Below are 19231 nucleotides of genomic sequence, written 5' to 3' on the forward strand. Positions count from 1 at the left end.
ACACGAAAGCTTTCTGAGTCTTCAGTTGCGCTCTGTGTGATCTGTCCTTGTTATTTGGTGTTGTCTGTCTATATTACATTATATATTCAGTATGGCGAGTAAGCAGCAGCAGTTTAGAGTGTGTGTTCACCCCTGCCCGCGTTATTTAACGAGTGGGGACACTCACACTCTTTGTGTTGTCTGTTTGGGTGAAGAGCATGCCCAGTCAGCACTCGAGGGTGCTGGCTGTGAGCATTGCGATGCGCTTCCTATGCGTACGCTCAGATCCCGCCTGGCTTTATTTAACCAGGATCGCGTTCCCCAGGGCTCTGGTCCCGCCGCTGCCGAGGCCCGGCGTCGATCACAGACCTGGGGTTCGCAAATGGATCTATCAGTGGATGTTGAGACGGGCTCTGCCTTATCTCAGCCTCTTTCTGATAGATCCAGTGCCTCTCATCAGGGTGTGGAAGCACGCGCTGCGGTTTCTTCCCCCCCGATGGAGGCACCAATACTGCAATTGTCCAGCTCTGAGGAGTTGGACGTTGTTAGTATTGACGCTGAGTCTGAGGATTCGCCACCTCAGTCTCATGCGTTTGAAGAATTGCTCGATGTAGTTACGAGAGCTGTCGAGCGATTATCTGTTGAGTGGCCAGAGGATCGGCAGGGCGCTCGTTCGAAAAGCAAGCTCGACGAGCGTTTCCTGCCATCTCGTGCACAGCCTCAGCGCAGAAGCCTTCCGTTTTTCCCCGATCTCCACACAGAGGTGTCGAGATCGTGGGGGAAACCAGTGTCATATAGAGTGTATACTGCACAAACATCACACTATTCATCCATTCACAATTATAAAGAGCATGGTTATGGGGAGATGCCGAAGGTGGAAGAGACGCTCGCGAGCTATCTCTCTCCAGCAACGGCATCTTCTCTGAAGGCTCCTGCACTACCATCCAAGCCAGTAAAGTACACATCTTCCCTGGTTCATAAGGCTTATGCCGCCGCCGGCCAAGCTGCAGCGTGTCTACACACAATGTCACTAATGCAAGCGTACCAGGCTGAATTATTGGGTGATTCTGAGGAGGGCGGGGGAATTGGTCCCGATACTGTGTCTGAACTGCGTAGAGCCACAGATTTGTCTCTCAGGGCCACCAAGGAGACGGCTAAATCCATCGGCCGCTCTATGGCAGCCCTGGTGGCCACTGAGAGGCATCTGTGGCTCAACTTAAGTGATATAAAGGACAAAGAAAAACATGTTCTTTTAGATGCACCAGTTTCCACTCAAGGGTTATTTGGAGATGCAGTTAATAGTGCTGTAGCTAAATCACAAGAAGCTTCAAAACAGGCAGCTGCACTTCAGAAACTTCTCCCCCGCCGTTCTTTCATTGAGGCTGCTGAGCGGGAGCAGCCTCCCTCATCTAAAAAGAGCGCTGAGCACCGTGCCACTCAGAAACAGAGCGTTTCCTCCCGTGCTCCCCCACAAAAATCTCGGGGACACGGAGGGCGCTCTCAAACCCAGCAGTCTTCGAGGGGTAGAACGGATCTGCGGACCGTTATTACCGCCAAGAAGGCTGCTGGGAAAAAGTCCTGATGTCCGAGGGCTCAGGACAAATGAGGGTAGTCCCCCCCGAAGCAGAGCGGTCAACACCTCTTTTTACGGTGCCCGTCTCTCTTCGGTACCCTCAGGGGACCGGTCTGCCAACCCTGCCGCCTCCGGTGTTTCAGGGCGCAGCGGTCTCCGGCGAGCACATATTTCAGGAAGTAAGGAACAGGAAGTAAACACTCTGTTAGAGAAAGGGGCCATAGAATATGTACCTCCCTCCAACAGGGAAACCGGGTTTTACAGCCGGTACTTCATAGTTCCAAAGAAGGACGGGGGATTGCGTCCCATTTTAGATCTTCAAGTTCTGAACGAGTCAGTCATGCAGCTCAAGTTCAAAATGTTAACATTGAGACAAATCGTGCCACAGATCAGGTCCGAGGACTGGTTTGTCACGATAGACCTCAAGGACGCATATTTCCATATTTCCATCCGTCCGTGTCATTGGAAGTTCCTGAGGTTTGCTTTCGGGGGCAAAGCATACCAATATCGAGTTCTTCCATTCGGCCTGGCTTTATCACCCCGCACTTTCACCAAATGCGTGGATGCAGCTCTGGCGCCCTTGCGCCTTCAGGGTATTCGCATGTTGAACTACATCGACGATTGGTTGATTTTAGCTCAGTCGCATCAGGAGGCGATTCGGCATCGAGATGTCGTCCTCGCCCATATGAAAGAGCTGGGGTTACGGCTGAACGCCAAGAAGAGTGTGCTTTCTCCACTTCAGAGGACCACTTTTTTAGGCATGGTTTGGGATTCAGTGTCGATGCAGGCGCGCCTGTCACCACCACGTGTAGATTCCATCCTTGCAGCTGTGAAAAGTGTAAAGCTAGGCTAGCTACTCACTGTCAAACAGTTCCAGAGACTGTTGGGTCTCATGGCAGCAGCTTCCAACGTGATACCTTTTGGACTACTGCACATGAGGCCCCTGCAGTGGTGGCTCAGGACCAGAGGGTTTTCCCCGAGGGGCAACCCATTTCGCACAATCAAGGTCACGCGGCGATGCCTACGTGCCTTGGTTATTTGGAAGAAACCTTGGTTCCTGTCCCAGGGCCCAGTGCTGGGAGCTCCTTGTCGTCGCAAACTGCTAACGACGGATGCTTCCCTCACGGGTTGGGGAGCGATCCTAGAGGGTCGCTCATCTCAAGGTCTGTGGGAAGACCATCATCGTTCCTGGCATATCAATCGCCTAGAGATGTTAGCTGTCTTCCGGGCTCTGAGGAGCTTTATCACAGATCTCAGGGGACACCATGTGTTAGTGCATACGGACAACACGTCGGTAGTCGCCTATATCAACCACCAAGGGGGTTTGCGCTCGCGCCCATTATCCAATCTGGCACGCCATATCCTCTTGTGGTCCTAGGGGAAGTTGCTGTCACTCAGGGCAGCCTACATCCCCGGGGTCCAGAATATAGGAGCAGACACTCTGTCGAGACAGGGGCCGAGGCCCGGGTAATGGAGGCTCCACCCCGAGGTGGTGGAGCTGATATGGAGGGAGTTTGGCCAAGCACAAGTGGATCTGTTTGCGTCTCGAGAGACGTCTCACTGTCCACTTTGGTTCTCCCTCACGCATCCAGCTCCTCTGGGACTGGATGCTATGGTACAGACGTGGCCGAGGCTACGTCTGTACGCCTTTCCCCCAGTTGCTCTGCTCGCGGGAGTTCTGGAGAGAGTTCGCAGGGACCGGGTTTGCCTGCTTCTTATAGCCCCGCGCTGGCCGGGCAGAGTAGGGTTTCCCGATCTTGTGTCCCTCCTCGACGGGCATCCTCTGGAGCTTCCTGTCAGGAGGGACCTTCTGTCCCAAGCAGGGGGCTCGATTTTTCACCCCCGACCGGAACTGTGGAACCTGTGGGCTTGGCCTCTGAGGGGGCCCAGCTCATAGAGTCAGGTCTCTCAACTGAGGTTGTTGAGACCATTCTACAGTCCAGAGCTCCCTCCACGAGGAAACTTTATGTCCTGAAGTGGAGAGTATTCACTTCTTGGTGAAGTGACTGTCGGTTGGATCCAGTCAACTGCCCAATTGGTACAGTTCTGGAGTTCCTGCAGGACCGGTTCACTGCAGGTCTGACCCCGTCCACTTTAAAGGTTTATGTGGCGGCTATAGGTGCTTACCACATTCCTTTGGGTGGAATGTCTGTGGGGAAAGACCCTCTGGTATCTCGTTTCCTTCGTGGCACTTGGAGGCTGAGGCCTGCAGTTCGCTCTAGGGTGCCACCTTGGGATTTGTCCATTGCGCTGCAAGGCCTTTCCCTGGCCCCCTTTGAGCCTATTGATGAGGTTCCTGAGAAATTCTTGACTTTGAAAGCTCTGTTCCTTCTAGCCATTTCTTCTCTAAAGAGAATAGGGGATCTCCAAGCGTTGTCGGTTGCTCCGTCATGCTTGAAGTTTGCTCCGGGTATGGTCAAAGCTTTTCTTCATCCTAGACCGGGCTATATCCCCAAGGTCCCCACTAATGTGGCTAGACCTATTGTTCTGCAGGCCTTCTGTCCTCCTCCTTTTCAAAATGCGGACCAGGAGGCGAATAATTTGCTTTGCCCTGTTCGGGCGTTAGACGCATATGTCCACAGAGCTGCCCTGTGGCGAAAAAGCGATCAATTGTTTGTATGCTTTGGGTCCCCTAACAAGGGAGGTCCAGTGTCTAAGCAAAGGATGAGCAAGTGGGTGGTTGAGGCTATCTCACTTGCTTATGAGGCGGCTGGGCAGCCTTCTCCTTTGGCTGTCCGGTCGCACTCTACTAGGAGTATGGCGGCCTCTAAGGCCCTTATATCAGGAGTATCGTTGCAGCACAAATGCACAAACGTTGCATTTGTGATGCGGCAGGCTGGTCCTCACCGCACACCTTCGTCAGGTTCTACTCTTTAGACCTAGACTCTACTCCAGGGTCTCAGGTTTTGTCTTCCTAGTGCTGCTCACTTGATTACACACAGGACAGACATTTGTAGCTATGGTGGCGTTGGTATAGACGTTCCCCATAGCGTCAATTTCGACGCAATGCGAGTTCCCTTGAAAGGGAACGCCTCGGTTACGACTGTAACCTCGGTTCCCTGAAGAGGGAACGAGCGTTGCGTCGCCTTGCCATATCTCCTTCATGCCTGTCAGCACGACTTCAGACTCTACGTAGCTTTCGTGTTCTGTTTCGGGCCGGCTTTTATAGCTTCCTGGACGTTCCGCCACACCATTGGACTGATTTTACATGTGCTTCAAGACGTCATCACGGAAAGCGTTCCCCATAGCGTCAATTTTGACGCAACGCTCGTTCCCTCTTCAGGGAACCGAGGTTACAGTCGTAACCGAGGCGTTTGCTGTAGTTGGGCTCTCGACTCTTGACTTTTTAACATTCGTTTTCCTCTGCCTGCTATAACTGTGTGTTTATACGACACAGTCATTGTGGCTAAAATGACTAACCAAGAGAAATTATGTGGAGAATCTGTTGGGCATTTTTTGATGATGTTGTAATCATAAGCAACTGTACTGAGTTACAGATCACATGCCAAACGTTATCACTGATCAAAAATGTGTTTTAAATATTGAATTGTTAAACACTGTAATAAGAAACACTGTAATACTGTAACTGTAATAAGAAACACATTGTGCACAAAACATTTTGAACTTCATGAATATTCAGTCACACACAGACATCAAGAATCAGCATATGAATCTCAACAACGGTGACATGCTTCATGCTGCAATGCATTCTGGGAGCTACCATAGTATAAAACTCATCCATAGTTCCCAGCATGCATTGCAGCATGAAGCATGTCACCGTTGTTGAGATTCATAAGCTGATTCTTGATGTATTCTTGTGTGTGACTGAATATGGCAGTGGTTCAAAAATGTTTTGTGCACAATGTGTTAAAGTATCCGATTACCACAACAATCAGTGTTATTTTTAACAATCTCTTTTTATAATTTCACAGGGTTTATAATTGTATGATCTGACAGCCTGTTGTAATACACCTCGGATTAAATCTCTGATCTGGGATATTCAATGTGATTATGACATCATCAATAAATACCCATCAGATCATACCCAGCATTTATCTGGGCTCTTTTTAGCCACAACAACAGCCACTTATAACACAGTTACAGCAGCCAGAGATAAACTAATGTTATAAAGTCAAGAGTCAAGAGCCCAACTAAAGAAAACACTGATCTCCATAATGACGACCGACATTATTATATATTATTATATATTATTTTGGTAACATTTTACAATAAGGTTAATTATTTAAAATTAGCAACTAAGATTAACTAACAATGAGCAATACATTAGTTACAGTATTTATTAATCTTTGTTAATGTTGGTTAATAAAAATACAGCTGTTCATTGTTTGTTCACGTTAGTTCACTTGCATTAACTAATGTTAACAAATACAACCTTTGATTTTAATAATGTATTAATAAATGTTGAAATTAATATTAACTAAGATTATAAAATGCTGAAGTATTGTTCGTTCTTAGTTCATGTTAACTAATGTCAACTAATGACCCTTATTGTAAAGTTTTACCATTCTTTTCAATAAATCATCAACATCTAAACCTCTGTAATTCTCAGTAGACGTCTGACAGAAATAAAGTCAGACTGTTAGTAATAAGTGGAGCTGGTAATGCTGTCTGTGTTGTTTAAGCCTCCTCTGCTGAGATCTGAGAGTGTTTAATGTTCTGCTGGGGTTTACAGTGTTTCTGTTGTCTGAGTTTTGTGTGTCACCATTGTGTTGAAGAGTCGAGCCTGTGCTTCAGTCCAGCAGAACACCAAGAAACATTAGGAATATACTGCATGTTGCTTTATTTAACAGGCAGTAATATATTGCAGTCATTTTTTATTCTTTGTTAAGTTTCAGACATGCACAAAGTCTTTGCAGTGTAATAAATACAAATAAATGCACAGTCTATAATTGCCCCGAGAGATTACAATTTTGAGTAAAACCTCCTTTTTCCACATGTTTTCGAAGTATGCTCATCTAATGACATTTTACAGTGTAAATATATTGTAAATATATTTTTCAATATATTAAAAAGCATCAATTCCTTATGTATTATTCAATATATTGCAATATATAACCCATGATATTAATGTAATGTATTATTTCATATATTTTTCAGTATATTTACACCATATAATATATGGATCATAAATGTATGGAAATAAATAAAATATCATACAAAATAGAGTTTAGGTGACAACTAAGCATTTAATTTATTTTAATTTAATATTTAATTGCTACAATACTAATTTATCACTAGAAATTAAATTAAATGATGAAAAAATTTCAGAAACTACACAATACATTTGCACACAAACTGACCACCAATCACAACTTTCAGATGCCATTTTATTTTGTCATGGAATGAAACGCACAGGCAGCAAAGCACACATCTATGCTGATCTCAGATGAAGATATCACAGGAGACAGCATGGGACACTTTATTGTCTATCGCCACAGGGGTAGAAAAACTGTCTTTAGACAAAGGCTCAACAAACAATACAAAAAAACTAAAAATAATATCAGTTTTAAAACCTACTACATCAAAACTACACAATTCTTAAAGGGTTAGTTCACCCAAAAATGAAAATTCTGTCAGTAATTACTCACCTTCATGTTGTTCCAACCCCGTAAGACCTTCGTTCATCTTCGGAACACAAATTAAGATATTTTTGATTAAATCTGAGAGCTGGATCACTCCTCAATAGGCTTCTAAGACACTATAACTTGCTGGCCCACAAAATGCATTAAAGACATCGTTAATATAGTCCAAGTGACTCCAGTGGCTCAATCTTAAGTTTATAAAGCGACGAGAATACTTTTTGTGCGCAAAAAAACTAAAATAATTACTTTATTCCACTTTTCATTTCCTTCTCTCTGGGCCTCGAGTTTTTTCACATAGTGTTTTAGCGCGGCGTGTCTGTGTTATACGTCACCACGTAGGCTCACTATTGGCCGACGCTGGTCATGTGTGTGATGCGTGTGACGTGCAACACAGAAGCGCTACGCAGTTACACTACGTGAAAAAACTCGAGGCCCAGAGAGAAGGAAATGAATAGTGGAATAAAGTCGTTATTTTTGTTTGTTTTTGCGCACAAAAAGTATTCTCGTCGCTTTATAAACTTAAGATTGAGCCACTGGAGTCACTTGGACTATATTAACGATGTCTTTAATGCATTTTCTGGGCCAGCAAGTTATAATGTCTTAGAAGCCTATGGAGGAGTGAGCCAGCACTCAGATTTAATCAAAAATATCTTAATTTGTGTTCCGAAGATGAACGAAGGTCTTACGGGGTTGGAACAACATGAGGGTGAGTAATTACTGACAGAATTTTCATTTTTGGGTGAACTAACCCTTTAAGAAAAATATAAGATTCATCTTAAGATCCCATTTAAAATACCAATAGCAGTTGTAATAAAAGTTGTCTTATATTTGGTAAGACTTTTATTCCAACTGCTATTGGACTAAAACAGCAGTATTTCCGTATGTTGCCTGTGTGATTTAGAGACAGCACTGAAACAGTTTCACAGACTTGTGTTTGCTTTAACACACCTGATTCATCAGCGTCAGATCAGAAAAACATACAAAATGTGTGAGTCTGATTCAGGTTTTTCTGACTTTCACATGGGATTTATTTTACAATATTTGCAAAAGAGATTTTTTAAACATCTAAAACTGACATTTCCTGATGGCACACTGAGGCTAAAGATACAAATAACCATCTTAAAACAAATGTGTTTGTGAAGCATCTAATGCGTGTCTGAGTTTTGCACAGCTCCGTCTGGACATGCAGTTCATAACAAGAGTAACCTTTTCCTAATCACTTCAGTCCAAGAGTTTTATTGATAACATTAAACCCCTGCCAGCATTTGCATTTGAATGTTAACTTTAACAACAGGCCATAGACATTGAAGACCTTGTAAATTCCAGCGCACTGCTGTTGAGTCTCGTCTTCCCAGGATAAACTGTAGCTCTGAAAGCCTCGGCACACTAGAGGAGGAAACAGAACAGCAGGAAGATACACTGTAAAACAGTGATGTCAACAAAGACTGCAAGGAGGTCTTCTCACCGTCATTTAGAGGCAGAACAACTGCAGTCCAGTGACTGGCCTTAACTACACTGTTAACCCTTGCTGTAAAAAAAGGCCAAATTCTGACAGTATCGTACCATTTTCCATTAAAACAGTAATATACCGTAGAAAACAATGCATTCTGGTTAATCTTTGGAGAAAATGTCCTACAGGAATATACTGTGAATTAACAGCGCTCAAAGTCGGAGAACTCAGAGGCTATGTTCCCAATCACACCCTACCCTCACTATTCACCACTTGACTGAGTGAATGAATAAGTGAGTGAATTGAGACACTGACAGAGGTGTAAAAAGGACTCAAAAATGTTACTCAAGTGAAAGTACAAGTACTGAGGGAAAATTTTACTCATTTAAAAGTACCAGTATCTGGCCAGAATCGTACTTGAGTAAAAAGTAAAAAAGTACCACATTAAAATTGTACTTGAGTATTAAAGAAGTAAAAGTAACAGCAAGAATGAAAACTAGAGATTCCCTCATGTGGTGTTCAAAACCCTATAACACCTGTGGTCTTCCCGGGTCTAAATGACCGGCCTATAAAAAATTGCTTATAAATCACTCATTATACCATATTTTCACCCAATCTTGGATTCAATCTTTTTATCAACTTGTTCTCTTTCAATTAGGACTGGTTTTGTATTTAATTTTCAAACGGTTTAATTGTAGGAGTCATTTATCCGAGCTTATGCACTTCAGTTTTTGAGTGAAAAAAAGCATTATTTGTTAATAATTTTGGCAATATTGAGTAAAAGGTGCATAAGCTCGGATAAATGACTCCTACAATTAAACCATTTGAAAATTAAATACAAAACCAGTCCTAATTGAAAGAGAACAAGTTGACAAAAAGATTGAATCCAAGATTGGGTGAAAATATCGTATAATGAGTGATTTATAAGCTATTTTTTATAGGCCGTTCATTTTGACCCGGGAAGACCACAAGTGTGACTATGTACCATTTTTTACAAAATAAAAGTTTTTCAAAACAAACTTCCTGGTGAAACATTAAAGTAGACTAGTGTGATCAACAGTACCAATTAAAAAAAAAATAATTAAAAAAAAATCCAAAACTATTCAAAAATAAAGTTTTTTTTACTCAAAAAATGAGATGCCTACTCTCAGATAAATGAGGCCCACGATTAATCAGATGCAAATGGAAATACAAAACCAGTCCTAATTGAAAGAGAACAAGTTGACAAAAAGATTGAATCCAAGATTTGGTGAAAATATGGTATAATGAGTGATTTATAAGCAATTTTTTATAGGCCGGTCATTTTGACCCGGGAAGACCACAAGTGTAACAAGGTAACAACCCATGAAAAACATGAAGTAAATGAACCACATACAAGGTTTTATCCTGCTTTAGAACTGTTTGTATTTAATTGTATTTAATTATCAAACTATAATGCCAGTATGCAACATGCTTTAAACAATCCGCTAAACATGCTTTTACCACTAAAAGAAAAGCTAATCTAGCAGGGAGGCCTCGTGAGAGTCCTTCAAATATATGTATATTTTACCAGGCTCTGGTCTACAATCAGGGAGGCTCAAAATCTACAACCTGATGATCTTATTTATTGCTAAAAACCCACAAGATAGTGGAACCACCTTCAAGGAGGCCTGTGAAAGCCTACTACTTGATAGCAGAACTAGCCTCAGATATCATAGGTTTTTCCTACTTTACATTGCCAATGGACAGTTTACTCAGCTAGAGCGCTATTGACCCTTTAAACAAGGGGAGTACAATCTTACGCTACCTGACTATCGAGGAGGCCTATAGAGAGGCCTACAACTTCAATTATCAAAAGCGTCAGCCCATGGCATGCTTAGGCTCTAAGGGAGTGTACTCAAACTCGCCCCAATGGGAGGGAGTGCTAGTGCAGGGTGAATAGACTAGAGCTGTGGGTTACCAAAAAAAACATTAAGCTCAAGGGAAATGGAGGGCTCAGCTATGAGGCCAACAACATTTTCACCTTATGAATTGAAACCAATTCAAGGGGCTTAGATATCCAACCTAAAAACTAGCTGGGAAATTCTAGCTACAATATACACCTCTGAAAACGGAGACCTCAGCATTACTGCATCCAACTCTCTCTTCCCAGAGAGAGACAGGTCTGACAATGCCCAGAATATATCAGCATGGGAGGCTTAGGAATAGCTGGTACCTATGCTGCTATTTATTCTACCCTTAACATCCACTAGCATAATCGCCTAATGCAGAGGCTACACGACTCTTGTAGAAAGAGGAGGCCGGTACCAGTGAAACAACTAGACCTTAAAGAGATAAGCTGTAGATGATCTAAATCTAAAGAGCCTACGCTCAGATACTGAGGGACTCGGGATGAGAAAGCTTCAAGCAGTTCGTCTCCAATAGCTCCTAGTACACATGCCTAAGCCAGATATTAAGGCAGCCCTCGTGGGGATGGCACTTGAATATCCTATGTCTGAAGTTCAAAGCTGTAGTCTCATAACAACTCTCAGAAGTGAGAGGAGACCTGCTATACAAATACAAGGTGGCTATCCAACGCTTGGTTGGTCTATCTGGAGCTTGTTCAAAGCGGTGGCCTCAGGAGACAACCCCAAATGGGAGGAAGCCATCTCACGCTGAACAAAACCAGTTTGAAGCTCACATGCACAGTGGGATGACTATGAGATGAAGCCAACCTGTACATTTCACTGGGTGACCAAGATTGGCACCACTACTACATAAACCTAACGACTCTATCACAAGATGAGGCCTATGATAAGGTATGCAAGCCTACCTATAAAACGGGAACTTCAGGGTCCTAAATTCCTAATTTAATACCTATCAAACATACCCCTTAATACTTTCTAAACAGGAAACCAAGGTCTAAAGTTAAACAACCTTATGATAAAGACCTACCAAGATCATCCTGTTGCCCGTAGAGCGGCGGCCTTCATTATATTCTTAAAATGAAGGTCTACCACCCAAAAGCTATGCCTCTCCAGCAGCGAGATAGTTCGCGAACGTCTCGTCAATTGGGGGCATCGACACCAGTGATGCGCGGGTTGATCCGAAATGAGCGGGTGCCTGCGGTCACCCGCGGTTACCCGCGGTTACGAGTCATCCAAAAATATTTTTAATGATATTCGGGTCGCGGTCGGTCGGGTCGTTTGAAATAAAGATGCCAATTAAACCTTTGTCATTTATATAGTAGTATAGAGAGCATAAGCGGAGTGGAGCGGTGAGAATCTTCGCTCATCGCTCACGGAACTGTCCACCCCTCCGCTCCCCCGCTCAAAGCTACATCAGGCCGCTCCGCTCATTATCGCTCGATCAGCGCTCAACGCAGTTTGATCCGCGCTCCACTCAAATCGCCCCCCGCTCGCTCCAAAAAGGGGAAAAAAAATCTACATGTAGCCTCACTGTAGCTTAGACCACAGCCTTACCTCCTAAAGAACTAATGAGCAACAACAACATTTTTCAAATAGAAATGTTTTATTTCAAATGACAAATTAGGCCTATGTAAGAAGGAATATAGCCTACACAAAGTCCTGTAAAATTAAACGAATAAATGGGCCTAATAATATGAATAACAATTATATAAACAAAAATATAGCCTACATAAAAATTTTAAAAGTAAATTTACTATTAGGCCAGAATTTTGATAAGTTAACTTTTGTGCAACGCGCACGATTAAAATTTAAATGGGCTTATATCCATTGTACACACAAACTGCTGTAAAATAAAACGAATAAATGGGCCTAATAATATAAATAAAATTGATATAAACAAAAATATAAAATAAATATACATAAACGTTTTAAAAGTAGGCCTAGGCTAAATTAACTATTAGGACAACATTCTTATAACTGAACTTGTGCGCAGCGCGCAGGATTAAAATTTAAATGGGCTTGTATCAATTGTTTGCATTTTACGCTGTATTTAATTTAGGCTACACTTTAAGTTACCGTATTCAATTTGCTAACCTTTTGCTTTCTTCCCAGCGTGTTCACATATCACACTGCATGTTTTCGAGAGATGTGTCTTTTTAGATTCCAAAATTAATCTTTAGGCCTACTGACTGAAACGATGTCGTTTTCTTCTACCACATAATAGTAGTTTTACACCTGTATGACTTCTTATTTTCCTTTTTGAAGTAGCCTACTTTTTGAACTCCATTATTGAGCCGAGTTTTGACTGAAAATAGAATCCATCTTGCAGTCATCAACAGTAGACTGAGTCAGGCTTGACTGAGCATGCTTCAGAATCTTGGTGTGCGCGGAGCGAAATTGGAGCGGGAAATAGGGCGACGCTCCATCCTTTTAAAAATGCCGCTCTGCGTTCTGTCCAAGATCCGCCCGCTCCACTCCGCTCACATGCAATTTTCTATGAAATACATAGGCCTACACTTTATTGGCTAAATAACTGGCGCGAAGATGACGCACGAGCTCAGTCTGCAGGTAGAGATGGAGGCGGCAAGAGAAAAGGTGAAGACTGGGGAGTGGAAGCTCCGCAAATACACAAACAGAAAGAGCAAAGTTGCCGAAATAATGAAAGATAATGACCAAAGTGCTGGCTTTGTCATGTGTATTTCTTGCTATGCATTTACTAGCCTACTTTTAAAAAATGCGGGTCAGGAAGCGGGTCGGGTACAATATTTTCTTTCTTTTTTTTGCGGTCCGAGTTGCGGGCGGGTTAGTTGAAAACGTCGGTCGGGTCCGGGTTGTTTATACATTGACCCGCGCATCACTGATCGACACATATTCACACATCTCTTCAACATCAGCATAGTTTGCTCGCTGCTGACGATGGTTCTTCCATGCCTTCTTGACCTCAGTGTGTAGATCAGGCAGGAATGGAAGGCTCACGGGAGCTGGGGAGTCATTTCCAGAAAGGAACCGCTCATCCAGCCTTCCACGAACGGCTCCTTCCTTCACGCGCTCCCACGCCAGCTGAAGCCTTACCGAAGTGCGCTCCACAACACCCAACAGCTCATCATACTGTTCATACCTCTTCACCCTCATCAGCCCTCTCCTGCTCTCTCGGGCTCAAACTCGTCGGCGAGCTCCATCTGGGAACCCCATGATCCGAGTCTCCGCAGCGCCTCAGCACGAGCCGGACCCGAACCGCTGGGCCCAGATGCCGGTCCCTCTTCCCTCGAGAAGAGGGCCCGACGAGAGCAGAGTTTTCTAAGAGGAAAACTCTCACGTTCTGCACAGTCAGGTCTCTCAAGAGCTGATTGTGCGCACCCAAACAATAGACGCACAAGTTGTGTGTGTCATCTGGTGTCAGAAACCTGAGACACGGATCCACACACTTCTTGAAACACTTGCCATTTTATTCTTTACCTTTTTCAGTGATTGTAAATCAGACAAAACAGTCCCTGAATACGAAAAAAGGATGACATGTTTTCTAGGGCGACTTCCGGGTCGCACTGGTAGTGACGTCATAGGCTGTCACCGGTCAAATTCGATTGCAGTGATTGGATAGATTTTCAAACACCGGTTCACGTGGAGGGTGTTCCCCAATAGCATCCCTTTCGAAAGGGAAAAACCTGAAAACAAATAAGTTATTTTCCATAAAATTAGGATATTTTTTTACAGTGTATTTCCAGAAGATAACGTGGTTCTCAACCTTTTGACCCCAAGGCCGCCTAAAAGGAAATATTCCAGTCCCACACGAGACTCTTATGGTTCTTCATAGCGCCATTTGGCAGAGATGCTGTATATCACCTTTAAAGATAGGTGCTTTATAGCACTTAAAGTTTTCCCCTATGATTACAAGCCAATGAACCACTTTTAGTGCTATATAGCACCATTTTTGTTTAGAGTGTATAATGACTGGCTTCCGGTAACGGCCGTACGCGAGTCTAGTTCATGTGAAGAGTGACCTCTGACCCATGATTATAGTTTATAAAGTTTGAAATATGGATATTTATCTTACAAAAACGCATGACTTTGCTTCAGAAGGCCTTTATTAACCCCTGGAGCCATATGGATTACTTTTATGATGGATGGATGCACTTTTTTTTGTTACTATTCACTGCCACTATAAAGCTTGGAAGAGCCAGGATATTTTTTAATATAACTCAGACTGAGTTTGGCTGAAAGAAGAAAGTCACAGGACGGCTTGAGGGTGAGTTTTTGGGTGAACTAACCCTTTAAAGCTTTGGCATTTTTCAGACCTGGGACCGTCTTATCACACACTTGTTTCATGCACATGCTCTCATGTGGCCAAGACCGCAAGTGTGTGTAACAGGACAGATCCTGACCCATCCATCTGAGAACATGGGCTGTGTCTGAATGGTGTCCAAACCCACAGTGGACGTTATCAAGTGTGCTCATTCAGTCCCACAATGCACCACAATAACATGTGTACGAATGAAGGACACTCAACAGCTAGGGTACGGTGTAATGTTTTTAATTGATTGTTAAATTGTTTAATTATGATTTATACATGCTAGTTTCCATAGCGGAGTTCAAGATAAATATTTTCATTACTAGCTGCCAGTTTGCTGAGTTTCATATGATTATTAAACATCGAGCACAAACTATGTGTGTCTGAATTCACTCACTCGTTTGCATTCACTCTGAAGTGAACTACAGTATATTAGTGGAGTAATGTGCGAATAGTGAATGAGGGAATAGAGGTTTCAGACACAGACATGCTCTTATGCGACTCATCCTTCATTTTACAGATTTCAGAAGTCAAGGAAAAGAGCAATAGTCTGATATACGGCAGATATTAAGATCATAACCCTTCAGCAAATTATTATTATTTTTAAGGCTGTAGTGCATTTGTCCTTTTTGTCCCACATTTACTTTTGTAATAATTAACTTTTTATCATTGATTGGACTACACTGTTACAAATTAGCTTCTGGAAAGTATTTTAGTATCATTGAGATACTATTACTCATTTTAATTTTACCAAAATTTTGTTGTGTTTTGGTCATTTTATTAGTTTAAAAAAAAAAGTACATCTATAGTTTTTATTAATTTATTTTACTTTTAATTATTTTAGCACATCAAGTTAAACTAACTTAAAATGAAAAATGCTGCCTTGGCAACTACCTGAAAAAGAAGATTAATTTAGGTTTCTTATATTTTATTTCAGTTAACATTTATTTTAACATAATGATCACAGTTTAGCATTGATTTAATGACATTATATAGATGAATTTTTTAATGAAAATATTTTCAAGTGTTGAGATAACATGACATTGTACAATTAAAGTTGAATTTTTGTTAGTTTCGCTGTTGATTCAACAACAGTGATGTAAAATGAATTCACAATGTAACATTGTTTCAATAACATTAGCATTTTTTTCAACATTGTTTCAACATTAACTGAGGGTGCAAAAGTGATGCTGAAGCAATATCAACATCAGTAACATTAATTCAGTGTCATTACTGTTGACACATGATTGTTGGCTTGGCCTCTGTATATGTTCGTATCATTTTCTCAGTGGTGTCAGATCATGTGCATCTGTCCCGACCGCAGCGCAGTCAACATGTGATCTCCTCAGATGTTTGCTTCACGGTTTTCTCAGCATGTCCCAAACACCATCATTTCAAGGCCGATCACCAGTTGTTTTGACGAGCAGGAATATCGTTCTAGAGAGGAGATTTACTCACAGAAAGTAAGAAATGTTCTTGGCCAACCTCACAGAAACAAAGGCTCAAAACAGTATACTTGTACTATTGCTGTCACATAAAGATATACAGCACGAAAGCGTGTAAAACAGGAGTGTTATCTGTCTTAAAATGAGAAGTGCACATGAACATGTACAGTACTACTAACACCTACATTTGCTCGGATTGCTCCAAGGTAATGTTAATGATGTCATTTCATTTTAAGGGGTGATGAACAACATTTGTAGAGCTAATAAGATATTTTCTGTCCTGTTTTTGACCTTCTGTTTCGAACACCGTTTTGATGGGCGTTTCACATTCAAGACTTGGAAGTAAACGCCCACTGCTATGATTGGGTAACAGTTTTACACATTAAGTCCCGCCATTATACTTGTGGAAGTATATACAACCGGTGAAAGTCAGCTGAAACAGGATGTTTGGGAGATCGGTTTCAATAAAAGCTTTTTTTGAGGCTTAAGAGGAAGTTTTGAGTTCTGAAACTTAAAGGATATTTTTATAGTACAAAGTCCCCCTGTGGTGAAAATCAAGTTTTAATGTTGTTTATATGTCTATGTGGTGTTTTTAATATGCTTTAAGACAAACCATGTGTAAGTTCATAAGTCGACACCATTGCTGAGTATTTCCTCCTTAAAACTGCAGTGAACCAAAGACAGTCTCAAAAACACACTTTGAAATCGCTGGTGTTTCTGATGTCACAAACTACCTTGTAACCAATCAGATCAACGTGTGATCATCAACCAGTGGATCTCTGAGCTGAGTGAGTGAGTGAGTGGAGGCGGGGCTCATTTGCATATTCATAGTATACTAAATGAGGCAAGGGTGTCGAGTTACATTCAAGCCATTTTGAAGCATGAATACATTTTTTGCAAAGAAAAAACTCTTAAATATGTAATTTTGGTGATCAAAGATGAGTTTTAAGGGATAAAATGATTGACTACAGGGGGACTTTAAAGTATTGATTTGGTCATTTTCATAAGGGTTTTAACGCCCATAAAACTTCAAAAATAAATTGTTCTAAATTTACAAAAATTGCTTTTGAGTTAAATTGAAAACTTATGAATTGTGACTTGAATCAAGTCTTTTTAAGAAACAAAGTGTCCTCCTTCAGCGAGTACAGGAGAAGTTAGAGTGACCATGTGTTTGTTCAACTGGATAACAAGCTTGAACTGCACTTCCACAAGGTTTTTACTTGTTTATTGTTTGTTTATTACTGCATACATGTTGCAGAGACACGCTGCATGAGCCAGGGTTTGACAGCACACAATGGACAGCAGCGAAGACTTCAGACTGAAGAAAGGAGAAGTCAAACGGGAAGTGCTGAAGGCCTGAGGGCTTCGTCAAACGCAGATCCTGGAGATCAACAGACAAACTCCCCAGAGTAAAGCAGCAGCTCGCAGCTGAAGATCAGGCACGAGACAAACACAGCACTGAGTGCCGAGCATTCACACCTTCTCCATGAGAACGAGACACACGTGATGAAGGATGAAGGGTCTCGGACAGAAGCTGAACAAACTCAGACTGCAGGAATAAAACAGAGCGCATTCATGCTCATGCAATGTATTGCGTAAGAGGGCTGATGTATTTTTGTACGCCAAACTCCAGAAAAAACAAGCACTTCCGGCTCCTTCATGTCATTTTGTTGTTGTTGTTGGTGAAATGGGTTAGGACAAGCTCAAGATATTTTCCAGTTGCATTGTACGAAACTAAATACATCAGTTAACCCCTCTTGTGATTCTTTAAAGCTTTTACTTGTCTTGAAAAAGGTGGTTGTCTAAATGGGACGACGAGCGTGGGACATTAAACATCATCACGGCGAACAAGTAAACTCATCTACTCTCTAGTCCACTTTCCCTGCCTCACTGTGTTCATATCGGCCTCTTGCAAACTGGGGCCGGTTTCACAAAGATAGACTTTGACTATGGCTTAGATATAGTAGATAGTCAGACTTCAGACAGACATCTAAATCAGACCGTTGCACAAAGCACTTAAGACTCTGACTATCTTAAGAAGGACTACACTGCAATGCATTCTGGGTAAATTAAGACACTTTTCAAAACAAAAAACATTGTGGATCGAGTAAGCGCATTCAACCGCTCAGTGCAGTTTACCCCAGCGGAAGAGGTGTGTTTGTTGGAGGACTATAACAGTTACAAGGACATTTTACTTGGGAAATGTAGCGGAGAATGTAGTAACAAGAAGAAATGTTTAAATTATGAGCCATTTTCCCTTTTCTTTTGGCTGTTTGTAATGTAACTGATTGTTACTGCTGGTTGCCAAGGTAACACATGAGTCTTAGACCTAAGTTAGCCTGGGGTAAGGTGTCTGGGGGTAAGTTAGCCTGGGGTAAGGTGTCTGGGGGTAAGTTAGCCTGGGGGTAAGGTGTCTGGGGGTAAGTTAGCCTGGGGATAAGTTAGCCTGGGGGTAAGGTGTCTGGGGGTAAGTTAGCCTGGGGGTAAGGTGTCTGGGGGTAAGTTAGCCTGGGGGTAAGTTAGCCTGGGGGTAAGTTAGCCTGGGGTAAGGTGTCTGGGGGTAAGTTAGCCTGGGGGTAAGGTGTCTGGGGGTAAGTTAGCCTGGGGGTAAGTTAGCCTGGGGATAAGTTAACTTGGGGTAAGGTGTCTGGGGGTAAGTTAGCCTGGGGTAAGGTGTCTGGGGGTAAGTTAGCCTGGGGGGAAGGTGTCTGGGGGTAAGTTAGCCTGGGGTAAGGTGTCTAATGTTTTTGGTCTAAATTAAGTCAGTCTTTATTTTTGTGAAACAGACTAACTTGCCATTTTATTCTATCTACAAGTCTATGAGCAAATTTTAGACTTGTCTACCACTATAGACCGGTCCAAAATAGCTTTGTGAGACCAGCCCCGGGTCTAACTCAGATATCCCAACGCATAACTAGACTCACGTACGGCCGTTACCGGAAGCCAATGATTACAGTGTTTAAAGGTATAAATGTGGATATTTTTCTTACACAAACCCGTCGCTTCGCTT

The 19231-nt window shown here is 42.4% G+C and overlaps 1 long non-coding RNA gene across 1 annotated transcript; it reads left to right on the top strand.

Moving 5' to 3' along the window:
• The first annotated feature begins 17544 nt into the window (after positions 1-17544).
• Positions 17545-19231, top strand: LOC309489702. Its single transcript, XR_014202482.1, has 3 exons — positions 17545-18554; positions 18725-18771; positions 18956-19231. It is a non-coding gene; the product is annotated as an uncharacterized lncRNA (long non-coding RNA).

This window comes from Leuciscus leuciscus, assembly GCF_965113295.1.
Source record: "Leuciscus leuciscus genome assembly, chromosome: 24".
NCBI lineage: Eukaryota > Metazoa > Chordata > Actinopteri > Cypriniformes > Leuciscidae > Leuciscus > Leuciscus leuciscus.